This window comes from Arvicola amphibius, chromosome 8 (assembly GCF_903992535.2).
Source record: "Arvicola amphibius chromosome 8, mArvAmp1.2, whole genome shotgun sequence".
Lineage (NCBI taxonomy): Eukaryota > Metazoa > Chordata > Mammalia > Rodentia > Cricetidae > Arvicola > Arvicola amphibius.
This window is the reverse complement of record NC_052054.1, coordinates 10,840,592-10,859,259: the sequence shown is the minus strand read 5'-3', so window position 1 is coordinate 10,859,259 and position 18,668 is coordinate 10,840,592. Positions and strand designations below refer to the sequence as shown.

Genomic DNA, 18,668 nt, shown 5'->3' with positions numbered 1-18,668 from the left:
ATGGTGGTACACGTACTCCTGGGTCTGTATAAGGAGGCCCTGTCTCAAAACAACAAGAACCGATTTGGGAACTTCACAGTTCCTTTCTCTGCCTTTCACCCTCTTTTACCTTTCCACCTGGCTGTCTCTGTGCCCTTTGACAGTAGACGATTGCCCAGGGCGATCTAACTGCTCATTGGATTGGCCCTTTACTTCCAAGAGCCCAGCTGGGTCTTGTTTCAGATCTGGAGTCTTCAGCTCATATCGTCCTTCTGTTCCAGGTTTGTCTCAAGCCACGCCCACATAGTAAATGTAATATTCATGCACTCTAGGATGTTCAATTATCTGGTGTTCCTTCAGTTTTAAGTTCTTAATTTTTTTATGTGATATGCCATTGTGTGTGTGTATGTGTGCATATGTGTGTTTGTGTGTGTGTGTGTGTGTGTGTGTGTGCGTGCGTGCGTGTGTGTTTAAGTCTCCAGCTTAGTTCCTGGCTACAGGTGGAGGCCCCAGCTAGATCGCCCTCAGGAATGGTGAGGGTGGATTAAAGATGGGAATGTGTGTTATGTATGTTTGAGTAAGTCTTTAAAGAGACAGAGTATAGACAGTCAGATTATAAGCCACATAAAAATGGGATGTGCACAGAGAATTTGGATTACATATATTTTGTTTTTTTCTTTTCTTCTTTCTTTCTCTCTCTCTCTCTCTCTCTTTCTCTTTCTTTCTTTCTTTCTTTCTTTCTTTCTTTCTTTCTTTCTTTCTTTCTTTCTTTCTTTCTTTTGCCTGGAGAAAGACATTTGATTCTGGGAACTGCTTAAAAAAAGGTATCTTGACTTTAAAATATGGGTCTAAGGATATGTTGCTTTGGAAAGGAGGTTCTGCTTTTGTTTACACAGAGGATGAGAATCTGTGGATTTCTTCTAGACTGGTGTGGTTCGATGGACCAAGACACCCTGAAAATGTCTCTGTGAATACCCCCAAAAATTACTTCTCCCAATAACCAGTAGGAAGTAATCTGGAGAGAGAACTACACCCAAATTCCCTACTAGAGGTTGTGGGGCCAAGGAGGATGCCGTAGGTGGTGGTGGTACCTGGCATATTGGCAAGGGTGGCACTGGAGCTGAGGCGAGACTTCATTATCACTTTCTACCTGATTCTTTGAGACAGGGTCTCTCACTGAGCTTGGAGCTCACCCGATCAGCTAGACTAGCTGGCCAGTGACTCGGGCTCTGGGATCATAGACACATGCCACCTTGTTCTCCTCCCCTTATGCAGACACAAGGGATCCAAACTTAGGTCCTCATACTTGTGTAGCAAATACATTTCCAAGCTCAGTCATCTTCCTAGCCCCAATAACCTATTTTTACAAACACAGTTTTGTAGGGGCTGAGGAGATGACTCAGCAGTTAAGAGCACTGGCTGCTCTTCTAGAGGACCTGGGTTCAATTCCCAGCACCTACATGGCAGCTCCCAACTGTCTGTAACTCAAGTTCCATGGGATCCAACACCCTCACACAGACACACATGCAGGCAAAACACTAATCAGTGTACATTAAATAAAAACAAATAAATGGGTTTTAAGAAGTACAATTTGTACATTAGTAATTTCATTTTCTGTATCTTATTCAGAGTATGAATGTGCTTATTGAAGAGGGTGTCTGAATCAGTCCACCTTTCTGCTGGAACCAGAAATTGTAGAAAGAAACAGGACTTGATTATATTCGTCTTTAAAAGAATACCCCCCAATGTGTGTGATGATAGGTGCTTTTGATTTCCTATCGGTCTTACTTTAAGTATTTGGACTTCATACAATGAATATGTAATATTTGTTATTTGAAAACACAAATTAGCTTCAGCTTTGGAAAGCAGTTTTAATGAAGACCGGATTAGGGTGTCATGTTAGTGCACAGCTCAGGAGTGACTGTGCCTTCAACTATCTGTATTTAAGAATGGGGAAACGCCACACAACGTCCCCAACAGAGTTCAGATGGGACTTTGGAATGCACTGCAGTAAAATGTTACTGGCTCAGAGGAACGGAAGGAAATGAGTTTAGGTTAATACTTAGTCTAAATATTTTTACACCTTTTAGCTTTTATAGACAAACCCAATAAATGGAATGAAAATTGTATCAATCAGAAATGTTTTTATAATGAAAATATTACTTGTCTTACGCTTTCAAATAGAGGAAAAATGTCCATCTCCCTTTTTGCCCCTCAATCCTTGGGTATACTGCTTACTATTCAAATAGCCTTAAGTAGGGTGTGGCTTAGATATACTCCCTGGTGCTGTGATAAAGGTAGGAAGAATAAAGAAAAGCCAGGAGAGAGGGCTAAGACCTTGTCAGGCCTTGGGAAACATAACAGCATTCATGAGGGTTCTTCCTCCCCAGTCTTTCCCACCCCAAATTCATTAGTCCTTAGCTAAGAGAAAGTAGGGAGGTGGCTGGTAGGTTGTGGTTTGATCATGCAGGAAAGGGTTAACCGTGGGAGAACAGCCCACTTATTGAGTTGAGGCAAACAACAGAACCAAATTCAGCCCAGGCACTATAGGGAGAAGAAACAACCCAGGCTTCATAGGAGTCTGACGCACATGGCCCCCGACCTTAGAATGTCCTTGGATCCAGAACGACTGGGGACTCCTCCAGCTCAGAGTGAGACCCTTCGCTGGTGGCATCATCTTTCCTTCATTCTCTCTCCATGCTGTTCAGTGCTCTCATCTGTAAAATAGGGGTGTCACCTAGCACGCAGGAGGTGCCTCTCTCGGCAGAGAGAGGCAGAGAGGGGCTCAGGCAGAGTCCCTGCATGGTTCTCCCACACAGCGGGCACTCAGTGAGCATACGCTCTGACACAGCTGCCAAGGAACACTTTGCGTAAGCGGTGCATGCCAGGTAGTGTTCAATAAGAAGCCGATAGTTGGCAGCCCAGGCTGGCAGGCAGCACCAGTTTCAGCTGTCAGTGGGTAATAAGGTTCCAGCAGTGAAGGACAGGGGGCATTCCCAATGGTGGACAGGAGAGACGCCCGAGTGTAAGCAAAGAGCCAGGACTCAGAAGGAGAGGATGGGGGAGGTTCAATAGTTGGAACTCATGGGTGCGGTTAGTGAACCCGTGTGCCATTGCAGTGTCTCAGCAAAGCTTTGAAGGGAACTACAGCAAAGGAGAAGGATGCGTCCAGTCTCAAGTGTCCGTTGTAATCTACTTTAACTGACTACACATGGTATTTGCAAAAATGAAAAATCAAAACTGGGCTAGAGAGTTGGTGCTGTGGGTGCAGGCAACTGCCACCAAGTCTGGCGAGCTGAGGGGTGTGAGCCTCAGGCCCCACGTGGGGCAAGGAGAAAATGGATACATGTTGTTCTCTGCCTCCACCCATACTACCCCTCTCTCTCTCTCTCTCTCTCTCTCTCTCTCTCTCTCTCACACACACACACACACACTAAATGCAATTTAAAAACTTCAAGACAAAATCTAAACTAGCCTGAATAGCTTGGTGGTAGGGTGCTAGTCTAGCATGCATTAGGTTAGATTCTCAGCGTCACAAAAATCAAAACTCTGGAAAGAAGAAAGGAAGGAGAAAGGGAAGAAAGGGAGGAGGGAGAAGGGAAGAAGGGAAGGGAGGATGGAGAGGGAGCAAAGAGAAGCACACAGATAGTCCTGGGAGGTTCTGCTCCCATAATCGCTCCCATAATCCCCCTCATTCTATTTTCCTGCACCTTCAACTCAAAATCTCCCCAGTCATCACCTACTAAGTGTTTTACATTCTGTTTTACAAATATAAACAAATCTATGCATATATTTTTGACTTCTGCTTTTTATACAGACAGTAACAGGCACTTGGACTTTTTCTTTTGTTTTGTTTTGAGAGATGTTGTCACCCAGCAACCTAGGCTGACCTTGACCTCATGTGTGTCCTACCTTAGCCTCCCAAGGGTTGGGATTACAGGCATGAGCCGCTACACTTGGCTTTGCTTCAACTTTTTAAAATCTGACGTATATCTTGTTGTATAACTCTCCACACTGGCTGGGCAGTGGTGGTGCACACGTTTTGTCCCAGCACTCAGGAGGCAGAGGAGGGCAGATCTTTATGAGTTTGAGTCCAGCCTGGTCTACAGAACAAATTTCAGGACAGGAAAAATAACTTTAAGTCAACAGAAAAAGCATGAAGCACTTTAAAAAAATTAATAATCGGATGTTCTCAATCTTCCTATTAGGACAAATGACAATGTAAGTCTCCTGTGGATTAGAACTATAGCTATTCTGCCCTGGAAGAAAAAATTCAAGGTCACTACAGGGTTCCTGCTTCTGAACTTATAGCCATTATCACTGCGAGACTCGGTTTGTTTTGAGACAGGCCTCATGTGTCCCAGGCTGGCCTCTAACTCACTATGTAGTCAAGGATAATGTTGAACACCTGATCTTCTTGTCCCAGCTTCCTAGTTTTTAGGTCTATAGGCCTGTGCCACCATGTTGACTTCACTATAGAATATTCAAGAATCCCATCTTTCTTTCCCTCAAAACATCTAAGACAGACCCTCTACCCTCCCAGCCTTTTGAGGAGGCTAGCACCCATGTACAGTGTGGTACATTTATGCCATCCCTCCTGAAGCACACAGAACATTCTGGAAGAGGCTACATAAAGACTGTAAGAGCTAGAAGATAGGGAGAATACTTACAAAATGGCGTCTTCTACGAATGACGTAGCTGTTGTGTTCATACGCAACTCCCAGCCAGGCATGGGTGGAAGAAGGGCTTAGGGGGCCTTAGCCATCACTGCTGAACAATTTAGGGAGAGCCTGAATCATTGCCTTTGTTTGTGTGCCCACTAGCAACCTCACCAGCTTGAATGGATAGTCCCAATCCAAGGATCACACAGATGGTCATGGTAAATCGGACACAGAACCAAACTGAAAGCCATGAACGTGAGAAAGAAATGAGTGGAAGAAAGTGGAGATAATGGGTGTGGGTGGAATATCCTGTCCTGCCAGTCAGTTCCCAAATAACCACACAGAGACTTGTTATTCATTATGAATGTTCAGCCAGTAGCTTAGGCTTATTTCTAATTAGCTCTTCTAACTTAAATGAACTATTTATATTAATTTACTTGCTGCCACATGGCTCATGGCTGCCACATGGCTCATGGCTTGTTACCTCATCTTGTACACAACCTGCTTCCTCTGCATTTGGCTGGTGACTCGGCCCCTCTTCATCCCAGAGAGCTTTCTCCCCCTCCACAAGTTCCACCTAACCTCTTCCTGCTTAGCTATTGGCCATTTAGCTTTTTATTAAGCCAATGAGAGCAACACATCTTCACAGTGTACAAAAAGATGGTGCCGCATCAGATGGGCATGGGAGGCCAACAAGAAAGGGTAGAAGGAGGGGAGTCTTCAGAATGCTGGATGTACGTGTGTGGAACTGTGAGAGAATGAAATTCATGCAAAAGAAGAAGAGAACCATTAAATCAGAATCTAACTGTGTTGGGGCTACACAGTAAGATTCAGTCTAGTCTTGTATACAGAGTGGGAACAAGTTTTCAAAAGGGGGACTAATACTAATGACTTTATTTCTTAGGAACGTTTATAAAATAGCAGACTAATGCTCCTTCTCGAAGCCACAGGTTATAAAACCAAAATCCCAGAGTTGGTGTGGGATACAGTCCTCATGAGTGACTGACTTGGGGGAGGGATCCAAGAAACAAACAACACAGCCTGTTACCGTTGCTCTTTGTTGTCCTCCAGAACTTAACGGAAAGACCTTTATTACTGAAGAGACCATGCACTTTGGCCCCAGAACTTGGAGAAATCAAGTTTGTCCTCAGCATGAAGTTTCCTTTGTGCTGGGACTTTCATGTACTAGAAGGTGCTTTGTGGGCTAATGGGGTGGGATATTGGCAACAGTCTTAGGCAACAGTGAACGCCAAGAGCTACAATAATGACGAGCTTGGCAAAATATGTCCATAGTTGCAACAGGGATACGATTGTTATGGATGTAAATTACAATTCCCAACTTCCAGCTAAGACACTGCTGATAGCTGCTGACTGCTGTAGTCTAGTTGTTTTGTTTGTTTATTTGTTTGGTTTTTTTTTAGGGATATGGTTTCTGGTGCGTTGGCAATGCTCTGGTGGACGGTTCTATGCTCATGTGTGTATGGGGAATAATAATGGGTTATTAAAAAAGAAAAAATCAGTTGAGAGGTAAATATGATGGGGAAAACAAGAGGAGTTGAAACAGAGGAGTCGGGGAAAATATAATAGAAAACATTGTGTGTATGACTTGCTTAGAAGACAAACAATGTTATATAAAATATTATCTGACCCTTAGCTGAACTTCAAGCAAAAAAAAATCCCAGAAATGACATCCCAAAGAAGGCAAATACAAGGTCAGTGAAACTAAAAACACCACAGCTGGAAAGGGGGCTCTTCTTGGTTGGGGGACAGCAGGAAGTGATGCTGCTGTCAGAGAGAGGAGAAATGCCAAGGTCTTCAACTACAGTGGTTGCCTCGGCAGGAGAGAGAGACCCAGTGAGTCAGCTGGTCCTGTCACCTCTTCTGCTTGATGGGAAATTGAAGGCTCAGCCCGCAGGTGCCATTCAGGTCAAAGGCTGTCAGAAGTCCTTGACCGTCCCTTCCCTATTCACCCTTGGCCTCTCCATACATATTTGACACTTTGAGGGAGTGTGCCAATCCAAACAGACCTCCTCTCACGGTTTTTATTAAGCAGGATTTGGGTTATGGTTACAGAAAACTGCCATTTTAGAAGTCCAAATCTATTTCCAAGAAATTGAAGCAGAGAAAAAGTCAAAAGAACAAGATGATAGAATATGTGTGTGTGCACGTGCAAGTGTGTGTGTGCAAGTGTGTGTGAGTGTATGTTGTGAGAGTGTGCACTTGTGTGTGTGCATACATGTGTGTGCATGTACGTGTGTGTGTGTGTGTGTGTGTGTGTGTGTGTGTTTCTAGAAGAAAGGAGATCTTTGAAAATCACAGAGGGAATTTTCTGGCAGCCAGAGCAGGTTAGAAGTCAGAGTGTGGCAGGGATTTTGAGATAAAATATGAAAAAGTAGAACAATTATCTAAGGAATTCGTACACAGAAGGTCAGGGGTAAAACCATAATTGAAAAGGCTAAAGAGTCTTCTTCCTTTTTGTAAGTTCACTTTGAGCCTAAAATTTCTGACCTCTATGAATTATCTTAGCTTAGTAATCGAGTCTAGATGACTTCATGATAAATAGACCAGAGGATACATTGTAATCTACAACATTGTTTTTCTTCAAGAAACAGTGTTTTCTAGACACAATGTTCCCACAACCCTTGGTTTTTCTAGCCTCCCCCCAATTCCCTGGCTCCTGGCTCCCTCCTTCCCTTTCTTCCTTCCCTTCTGTTCCCTAGGTCACCAGGGTGAGGTAAACTCTTATCTTGGTTGAAGTCATCAATCCCTTTCATTCTTCAAACTGCAGCCCAAAGAACCATGACTCTCCCTCCCACCCCCTACCTCCATCCACCTTCCCCGGACACAGAACATAGGCTCTAGGGGTCAGAAGCCAGTGGCTTGTATCCCGTCACTTTTGCCTTAGTGCTGGTGTTGCTCTATGGAGGAGTCATGATACTACTTCACCGACTGTCCTATGGAGCCATGGTATCTGGGGATTCATCTGGGCCCCACATTATCTCAGTGCCTCCCTTTCCCACCCGCAGATGAACAGACATGGTGAGCAATGACAGCTATCTTAAGAAATGGGTCCAGAAGCCTCAAGACTAGACTGTTTGGACGGAATGAAATTTTTTTTTGCAGTATCGGTTTGTCTTTTTTATTGCCCTTCTTGACCCACCCTCCTTTCTTCTGTGTGCTGCATGGTATGTGTGAGTTGCATGTACTTAAATGTGCAGGCCTGTGGGAGCCAGGACAGGACACAAGGAATCTTCTTTTGATAATTACCCTCTGCCTTGTTGTCTGAGATGGAGTTTCTCGCTTAACCCGAAGTTCACCATTTCGCCTATGACCCCTAACTAGCTAGGGAGTACTAGGGATCTATCTGTCTCTGTCACCCAATGCCGTGGTGACATGTAGCTATGCTCTAGTTATTAATGTGGTTCTGGGGATTCGAACGCAGATCCATTTGCGTTCACAGCAAGTTCTTTCACCGGCTAAGCCCTGTGTCTAGCCCTTCTGTTCCTACCTTCTGCCCAGGCGTATCTAAGGATGAGGAGGAGGGAAACTGTGACCTGTTCGTAGCACCTTGGTCTGGGTCACTTCGTGTCCTCTCTCTTCTCTTCTTCCACGGCAGACATTTTCAGGAATGTATCCGAAGGATGTCTACACAATACTGTTTTTAAGCCAGGACTTGAACCCGCAGGGTCACACGTGTCGGTAAACACTAGTGTTTACCGCTGAGCTACCATCCCAGTCCTATGAAACAGATTCACAGCGAGTTACATAACTGAGAGAAGTTCCTGGTGATACTTGCTGAAATCAAAATTTTATTTTGACAGTGCCTAAAACTTTTGGAGAAGGAATAAATTCACATCTTTAAGGTGGAAATTTTAATCATGCAACAAGAAAAATGTTTGGAGTTGATTAGAGTATATCTGATTTCCTGAAATCATACACCAGAAAGTACATTTGGAAATTAATTCTCTATTTAATTCCAAGCAATATGTTAAATGATTTATATAGCCTTTCATTTATCATATGAATCAGGTAGCATTTAGCCATCCTTTCTTCCTTCCTTTTCCTCTTCCTTCTGTCTCTTTGAGACAGAGGTCTCCTATAGCCCAGGCTAGCCTTGAACTCCTATGTAGCTGAGGATGACTTTGGACTTTTGTTTGCACTGCCCCCTGAAATCACAGGCCTGTACCATGACTATGGGTTTATTCCGTGCTGGGGATCAAACCTAGGGTTCTGAGAATGCTAGGCACGTTAGCAGTTCTTGTTTTATATATACCCTGATACTCCAATTCTACAAGGACAAGGAAGCTGCCCAAACCTTCACGCCGTACACACAGAGCTGGTGGGAATCTGAGTTCTGCCTAGAGATCTTGGAGAGCCTGGTGGTTCATGTGCTCTGCATGAGGCAGGATGAAGCTTTCCTGCTTGCCTCTTGGCTGGCTTTAAAAATACTATTTTCCATAAATCATTCTTCAAAATCTTTTTTTAAAAAGTCATTTTTATTTTTCAGGGAATTCCACAGAGTTTGTGTATGTCATTCTCATAAAGATGTCCCTGAGATGAAACCCAGTGGCTTGGTCTATTTTCACTTTCAGCCTAGGCAGGGTATACAAAATAAACAGCATATGGCAAGAAGTTAATGAGATTAGAAAAAAATATAAGTTCACTTAAAATAGTCCATGGGATTTTCTATGTGTGCTTTTGGCCTGGTTTCCAAAGAACGCAGGAGGTTCACTCTGCTTCAGAGAGGGTGGCAATTCTGTGCTGTTTCCTTTGGGGTCAGGCTCACGGAATCAGCCACAATTGTGAGGCTGTTTAGAAACACGTGTCATGCTAGATGCATGCAGCCAGAGTCTTATGTGAGGTGCTTGAGTGCTGTGTTCAGAGTAACTGTGTGGCAGCACTGGCTGCGGTTGACAGTCTGTGGCCTCGATCGTCCTTCACCAACAAGAATAATGGAGAGTCTACCTGGTGCTGGAGCTGCAAGATCAGACATGGTTAATTTCTGATGACGGCAGCCTCTGAATACATTCTCCTCAGAGGAAGATCGGGCCTCTTGGGAAACAACTTTTGTGTTTCCTAAGAAAAACGTAAGAATCCCACCTGTATTTTATTCCTCCCTCCTTTTGTTAAAGTACGTGTTAATGTGGATTCATGTGTGTGTGTGTGTGTGTGTGTGTGTGTGTGTGCGTGCGCAACCTCCCCCCTCCAATATTTGTATAAATTAGAGGTCAGCCTTGGATGTTGTTCCTCAGGAGTTGACCGCCTTGTTGTTGGCCTAGAGCTCACTGACTAGCTTAGGGTACCTACAGTGAGTTTCAGGGATCTCCTTCTCCATCTCTCTGGTAAGAGACGAAGAACAAACAATTCACCTGTCAATTGACACATTTGGTTAATTTATTTTTATTTGTCATCTGTGCTTTGGGTTTGGATCTTCAATGTCCCCCCAAAGGCATGCTCCACAATGTAGCACTCCTGAGAGGCAGTAGAGGATTCAAAAGGCAGGACCTAGAGAGGTCTTTAGGTCACTGGGGCCATGAACTTGAAGGGGATAACGGAACTCAAGACTTCTCTTTTTCCCTACTTCTTAGCTCTTTCTCTGGCCAGGTGGTGAGCCGCTTTGTTGGCCAAACCCTCCCACCATGATAGGCTGCCTTGCCATGGCCCCAGACCAGAAGAGCCACCTAGTTACAGACAGAACCTCAGGGCTGTGAGTCTCACAAATCCTTGCTCTAAGTTTATCTTCTCGGTTTTTTGTTCTAGCAATGCCAGAGAAGGCTCCCAGATTAAAAAAATACATTTCCACTCCTTGGGTATGAGGCATCATAGCGGCTCCCCAGACTTCTGAGTATCAGTTAATTGAGAGTCTATATGAGCAGAGTTGGTTATCAGAGCAATGGCAGCTGGAGAGAGGGAGAGGGTGGGCTGAATGGTACTCTCTGCCATTCTGAATTTGTTCACTTGCCTAGGAAGAAAGAGGAGGAAAAAGCCAGAGGTGAGACCACCAGCCTTCTAGTCTATCATCTCCTTATTTAACCTGTCTCTAAGTTCTTCACTGGCAAAGCCTGACCATTTTACCAGGAGGCCATTGTAATCAAAGAAGGTGCTTGGTGAGATGAGAACGACCCCCCACTCTCTTGTGAGCTCTGTCCTGTGCCAGGATCCTAGAGTTGCAGTCAGGACTCTGGCTGACCACCTCCTGGGCTGTGAATGGAGACTGCACTTTCATTTCCCGGGTACCCAGGCCCAAATGATCACACAACACTATATTAATTACAATACTGTTTGGCCAATTACTCAGGCATATTCCTAGCTAGCTCTTACATCGTAAATTAACCCATTTTATTATTTTATATTTTACCACAAGGCTTGGGGTTTGTTAACCTCACATCTTGCTTCTCGGGTGGCTACATGGTGTTTGCCTGACTCTGCCTTCTTTCTCCCTGCATTCGGTTTAGTTTTCCCACCTAGCTATATTCTGTCCTGCCATAGGCCAAAGCAACTTCTTTATTAACCAATGGTAGTAAAACCTATTCATAGCATACAGAAGGGAATCCCACATCACTTGACCTGTGATAGTGAACAATCTGCATGCTAAGTGGCTGACTTTTGGGGTGGGTCCATTTTTTTGTACACCCATGATTTCTCCTGTTCTATCCAACTCTACTGCTCTTCCATCTCTCATTTGAACTCGGCCCCATCACGGCAGATAACTTGGAGAACCATTTATAAAGAGGTCTAAGTTTCAAATCTGGTCTTCTTGGCAAGTATGTTATATAGTTAGTCCTAGAGCTAGAGCAAAAAGTGTTCCTTGTAGTCTTGTGATCTTTTACCAGGCTACAGTGCGCACAGAACCCTGTGAGTTCATTTAAGAAAGGACTGATCTTAGGATCTATTGCACGTGGAAAGCACACTTGTATCATGTTGACTTTTGAAGGTCACTATATCAAAGTCTTAGACATGCAAACATTAAAAGAGAACTATTATTGTTGTTGTTTGAGACAGGGTCTCACTGTGTAGCCCTGGTCGACCTAGAACCCTGTGTGTAGACTAGAATGGACTTGAACTCATTGAGATTCACTGGCTCTCTGCGTCCTGAATACTGAGATTAACGGCAAGCACCACCAAGATTGGCACAGTCAACTAACAACGTCGTCGTTTACTTTCTATTGCTGTGATAGAACACCATGACCAAAAACAGCTTGGGGAGGGAAGGCTTTATTTCTGTTTGCTGTTGTATTTCTCATGAAGGTAAGACAAGACGAGAACTCAAGACAGGAATCTGGAGTCAGGAACCGATGCAAAGGCTGCAGAGGACCACCTGCCTAGGAATGGCGCTACTCACGGTGGGCTGGCGCCCGCCCACATCAGTCATTAACCAAGAAAACATCCCACAGTCTTGCCTCCAGGTCAACTTGATGGAAGCGTTTTCAGCTGAAGTTCCCTCTCCCATAACTTTGGTCTGTGTCGAACTGGCAGCACACTGCACTGCTGGGCAACAGGAACTGACGCTTACCCTCTTCTCGGGTGATTTCTCACAATCATAAGATGCTAATCCCGCAGGGTCTCAAAAACCTAAGCCTGGGCTGCTGGGACTGGATCCCCCATCTACATCCCATCGCTCTCTGTGCAATGTGCTGTCTTCCCAGCAGTTAGGGGTTTCCTACCCTATCCCGGGTCTGTCGTCAGTACCCCACCCACTAAAAAGCTTTAGTTACTTCTCACTGCTGTTAAGACAGAAACTCTGATTTAATTATGACTGCTGGACCAAGTGTGGCAGCTACACCAAGAAGCAACTGGCCTCTTTAATTTCACCTTGTTTTAAAATGGTCAGCCCAAGCCGTGGGGTGTGTGTGGGCGTGAGGGACAGTTTCTCGGTCCAGATCCCCCTAGTGACTGTCCTTAATGCTCTCCTAGTGCCTTGACTTTCCTTTGGCTGCCGTCACCTGGCAATCATGTGTATTTGCATGACCATCTGACTAATGGTTAGCAGGTACTTTCAATTATTATTTCTATGTACGTATTGCTTTCAGTAGTGGCTGCAGAGCTGGTACAGGTTAAGAGGCTGGGCACTCCACTGCTGAGAATGAATGGGGTCTGGCTGGACATGCCCAGTGGTTTATACGTAGGTCGAGGGACCTTTTAACACTTGTACACCTTTAGCAAGATGGTCACCTACCCTGAGGAGGCCAGCAGTTTAAGACTCACCCAGATGTGGAGATGTCTCCGTGCTTAGGAGCACTGGCTTGCTCTCTGGACAGGGGTCGATTCCCAGCACCCATGTGTACAGTTGTAGGGGGAGCTGATGCTTCTTCTGGACTCCCTGAGCACCAGGCATGCATATGGTGCTGAGATATGCCTGTAGACAAACACTCATAAACATAAAATTAAAAATAAGTTTTAAAAGATTCATCTGATGATATTGGACAGAGCTGTCTTAGTTAGGGTTTTTAATTGTTGTGAAGAGACACAGGACCATGGCAATTCTTAAATTGAAACAATTGGGGTGGCTTGCTTACAGTTTCAGAGGTTCAGTCTGTTGTCATCATGGTGGGGAGTATGGAGGCAGATGTGGTGCTGGAGGAGCTGCTGAGAGTCCTACATCTTGCAGGCACCAGGAAGCCAACTAAGACACTGGGCAGTATCCCGAGCATAGGACACCTCAAAGCCCACCTCCACAGTGACACACTTCCTCCAACAAGGCCATACCTACTCCAACAAAGCCACCTCTCTTAAGAGTGCCACTCCCTGAGACAATGGGAGCCAATAATAAAATACCACAAGAACTCACTGAATTTTACATCTTAGAAAAACATGTTGCAATGAGAAATATTTAAATTTTATGGAGAAAATCTTCCTTGTAATTAACAACTTGCGCACTTTTAGGGATATGCCATTAAGGAGATCCCTAAATTTAATAGTGTCACTTTTTGTAAGAGACAGTCAGAACTAAGTCTTTTGGCACTTGCTAGGACTTTTGGAAGCCTGTTACTAATGGATCCTTTAAAGGTACCCATTGACTTTCACAGTGGAATGAGGCACAGAGCAAGCGAATATCAACAGCTGAAAATGAAGATGAGGAATGTGCCACATTAGTGCATATGGCCCATTTGGAATTTATTGTACTTGAAAAATAGCTTTTATTTTCAAAGTCCATATGTACTATAAAGCAATTAATCACATCTGTGAGAAAAACTCGGAAGGCCCTTGGATTAAGTCACAGAAACTTCTCTTATGAAAAAAAAAGTTGATTAGATTCCCAAAGGACTTCCTCTTGTATAAGTAATTATTATACATTATTGTATCAAATACGTTTACTAGCCAAGTATTTATTTTTGAGGAACTAGACTGATTTATAAAGTGGCTCAACATAAGCAGCAGCTTATTAATGGCGGGAGCCCAGTGACAACAGCCAACGAAAGAACCTGCCCATTGCTTTTCCAGTAATGGGAAGTGAACCCGAGCCTTGAACATGCTCTACCATGGAGCTGTGACAGCACCCTTTTTGGATTTTTCAGGCAGGGTCTATGTGAAGTTGTTTCAAACTTAGATCCTTCAGCTTCAGCCTCCCCAGGAGTTGGGGTTATGGGGTTACTGGTTTCTGCCAGTATTCCTGGCTAGGGGAGAATGTTGAGAAATAGCAATAGTCTGTAACTTTCGGTGATGTTTTAAATGAGTGAAGACCGTCATGAAAACAAAGGGGGCTCCAATGAACACAAATTTGTCTAAGAGTGATACAACACTGGCGCTCTAGACTGTAATAAAAATATTTATTACACATCGCTCCAAATACAGACAGTCGATATCATGCAATGCATTAAAATGTGGTCAGGTGTTTCTTCATATGGTCACTGCTGCTCCCGTGTTCCCAGGGCCACTGGAGACAAACCCTACTGCCCTGATCATAAACTGGACATAGGCTTCTGGAAGCTCAGCCTAGGATTGGTGGTCTTAGTGTTGGCAGAGCTGTGAGGACGGAGGGTTAGATGCCTGGCAGGGGCTGCCAACAAGGGACAGCTCCATTAGGTGCCCTTCGGTGAGGAAATCTAAGCTCAGTTCTTCACTGGTCAAGGCCTTTGGAACACACTGAGGCGCCGACTTCACTGTGTTTCGATGTAATAGTTGTTCCCTGTTCAGGACTGGGCAAAGGTAACACGTTTTCCTCTTTTGGTCACGGCAGGAAGTAGATGCCAGGCAAGTCTGTTGAAGGATCAAGTGTGATTTATCCCCATCCCGTTCACTGTGCCCACTTTAATCTCCTCAACAAATATAATACTGCTGCTGTTGGCCAAATTGTTTTAAATTATTTGTTGCCTATTCCTGCCGGTCCCCCTCAACCCTCCATCCTCCCTAATTGTTTCGCATTCTGAACTTACAGGCCAGTGATGATTTGCATAGCTGTTTCCAATCCAACACTGTAGAGCCCACACCCTGCACCGACTCCGAGTTGTTCACTGCTAACGTCTAAATCGCAGAAGTGAATAGGACAATTGTTTAGTGCTTTTTAAAGTCCCTGACCAAGACCAGTAGGGAAATCCCATTAGCCCCATTCATCGCATCTCTCATAAATCTAAAAGGAAAGCAAGTATCCAAAGCTTTATTCTTTAATAGTTCTTATTTGTAAAACCTTGACAGGGCTTTATTCCAAATTGCTTCCAAATTACGGAAAGAATACTGAGAAATATGACGGGCAGTGAATCGTGATAGCTTCAGTCGCCGGGTAAATAAGAACAGTAAAAAGGGACTAATCTAAGAGCAAACAGTGCAATGGGCCTTGGAGAGTCAAAAAGAACAGAACTGTGGGATTCTTAAACTACCATCTGGCTTGATTCTCTTTCAGTGGGCAAGTTGAAGGGCCTTTTATTTGGGGCCCTAAAAGTTATTCAAAAGGAGCAGTATTGAATATTAATATTTCCATATAGTTGGGGGGAAGAAAGAAAACCTTTTGTAACTGGAAAGGCATGTTTAAGAAAATAATGGGTAATCCTCTGACTACACACGAAGGGCTGGGGAGAACCCTGTGGGTGGGAGGTTTGCTGGGGCCAGAGCACAGCCAAGGCCACCAGCAGATTTCCACCTCCAAGGCTTCCTTGTGGTGACAGCAGAAACACAACTGTCATTATGGTTGGAGATGTAGGCACATGAGGTAAAAAATGAAGAAACTCATTAAGAAAAACCCAATGCAGCGATTTCGACTGAAGAGCCAAGGCCGGACTGCATTGTAGGCAAAGGAAATAAGCCAGGGTTGAAGCTGGGCTTTTGTGAACGCAAGCTTGTTTCATCATTTTATGCCAGACCCCTGACAACTGCCATTTTCCTTATTGAGCACTGGGTTTTTACGTGCAACTTTAAGAGGTTTTCACTGTTTTCCTGAGGGGGTGTGTTGGGAAAGTTGAAAATAAGCACAGGACTCCATTCCTCTCCAGCCAAGGCTCGTTTTAAAAGACATTTTAGAATTCTCCGTGGTTCCAAAGACAAAACCAAGTCCTGCCGGCTTTGTGTTCCTCTACTCCTGCAGGCTGCAGGGCTGGCTGTCTGCTTTAGGGTGTGACATCTGCCATTGGGGAGGGAAAACTGGCATGTGTCACCCTTTATAGCAGGTTGGGTTCCCTGTGCTGGGGGGTCTCTATGTTATTGCCTCTTAGTTCCACTCTTTGAGTTGACTTGGAATTCAATGAGATTTTGCTCACATGATTATCAATTTTATTTTATTTTTTTAGTTTCATGATTTTGACATGAAAAAAATATTTCTAAGAAACAGGCCAGAGCTGAACTTGATGATTCATTTGCTCTTTTAAGCATGGTTGTGGATAAGTCACAACATATGGCTTGTCTGAATTGACTTTGCTATATTTTACTCTTTTGAAAAAAAACACTTTTATGATTATATGTATATATTTAGTTTGACTGTAAATGTCTAAAAGCATAAATATGTAATTGATTTTAGAATGTCGATAGACATATACACAAAACAGACATATATTTCTATTTGTATACGAGAAACTTTGAATTCAGCTTGTGTGGTACAACCCTATAATTAGTATGCATTCAAATATATAAAGAGAAGATCCAAGGGGAAAATGTCAAAAGGCACAGACACAAAGATGTAGTATTTTCTTGGCAGAAACTGATGATTTGGCATAAATTTATCTTATGGCTGGTACTCCCTCATATGCAAGGATATAGACCCTGTTTTCCAGTTGTTTCCAGAGCATCACGATCTGCTTTTATACTCGGCAACGACCCTGGTTCTCCTTCCCCCTCATTTACTCGTTACTACACCCCACTCGACATCTAGAGTTGTCTATTTAGCCATGTAAAAATATTTACACTTGGTCCAGCAAACAACTACCGCAATTGACATAAACTAAAATAGTTTTTATGAGCTGCTAAAGAAGGATTTTGGAAAAAACACTGTGTCCAAATCTAACATATTCCTCCAGTCTGACTTCTGGAAAGCTTTGGTTTCAAAAAGCTTTCTCTCAACACAAATCAGTCCACCCTAACACAACTGAGCCATGGCTTGGGTTAAGAAGTCCAAGTATCAGAGACAGTCAAGAGGTGATTATAATAATAATGTTCAAAAACATTATACTGCCAAAACAATAGGTATCTTTTTATAAAAGGGGAAAGTACTGCATATTTCTGCTTTGGGATTAGACTGTTTACATTATTATTGACTTTATGTTTATTAAATACATCTATTTGGTTTTGTTTCCCATTACTTAGAAATGAACTCATATCAAGAGGGTTAATTGCACACATTAACCTCTGAAACATGATGAAAGGTGTCGTGTAGATTTATGAAGACATGAGATAAACCTTAGCGGTCGCTGTTTTTGCACCAATGTTAGTTAAACGTCTCCTGAATGCTGTCTGGAGCTAACACTCCACGTTTGAGAGGACACCCAAATGCATTATAAGAAAAACACTCGGTGGGGAATACTGTGAGTTTTCATACCTACTTAAGGTGCCTTAAAAAAAGTTATATAAACATCACTTGGGGATTGGAGTAGTGAATCATGAGCAATTATTGAGTGCCTGCTGTGTACAGGGCACAGCAGCCTTTGCGGCTTAACCTTCACTTAGTGTTTCCTAATTTTTCAGTTGGATGAAGTTGTGGGAATTACGCCGATGGCCTGAAATCAAGTCGGAGAGGCCAAGGTTGTGAAAAATTACATAACTCCTGGGAGAGACGGTGCTTTTGCTCGGCTGGCCTGGCTAAACGTTTCCCTTCCCCGCCGGCTCCATACCACCTCAGGAGGCCCAACAAGACAACTTTGCTTCCCAGCCCCTTCTCCCTCTTTTGTCTGCTCGTCAGACTCGTTTTCCACCTTCGTAGCGCTCCCTTTAGACGTGAAAACAAACACAGGAACGCGGGTTGGCAAGGAGACCGGAGCACGAGGGGAAAGAGCAGCTTCGGGCCGCCAGCGAGCGAGCGAGCGAGCGCCGGCAGCCTGGGCCCCCGCTCCCCCGGGCCGGGTCTAGCGAGCCAGGCCGAGCGGGCGAGCGCGGGGCGGCGGGCGGGCGGGCGGGCGAGCGCCTGGGGCCGAGTCCAGTCCGCGTTTTGCGAGTGCGCAGCAGCCCTCGGAGAGAAGCGGATAATAGTTGCTCCGGCTCGCCCGGCTCCCTCACGCCGCGCTGGGCCCGAGAGGCTCAGGCAAGTCGTGCATTCCCCCCCATATCCGGGTTAGAGAGGAAAAAGAGAGCGAGAGTGAGGGAGTGAGGGAGAGAGAGAGAGAAAAGTTTCATTGCAAGCGGAACTAAAAAACTTTCCGGCGGCCCAGGCCGGAGCGGGCGCGGGCCCCCGAGCGCAAAGGCGCGCCCCCGGCGGGCGGCCCGGGGCTGCGGGGGGTGGGGGTGGGGAGGGGAGGGAGGGCGCCGCGCTTCCCCGCGGGCCGCGTGGATGCGCGCTGGAGGGGCGGCCGACTGCGAGTGGGGACATTGTCTCCCCCCACCCCGCCCGGCCGCGCCACGCCGCGGCGATCATGGCCGCGCGGGCAGCAGCGGCGGCGGCGCGGACGGGCAGCG

The 18,668-nt window shown here is 44.9% G+C and overlaps 1 long non-coding RNA gene across 1 annotated transcript; it reads right to left on the bottom strand.

Moving 5' to 3' along the window:
* Positions 1–14,386: 14,386 nt before the first annotated feature.
* Positions 14,387–18,053, bottom strand: LOC119820841. Its single transcript, XR_005286543.1, has 2 exons — positions 15,014–18,053; positions 14,387–14,837 (listed from the first exon to the last, which is right to left on the bottom strand). It is a non-coding gene; the product is annotated as an uncharacterized LOC119820841 (long non-coding RNA).
* Positions 18,054–18,668: the final 615 nt, after the last annotated feature.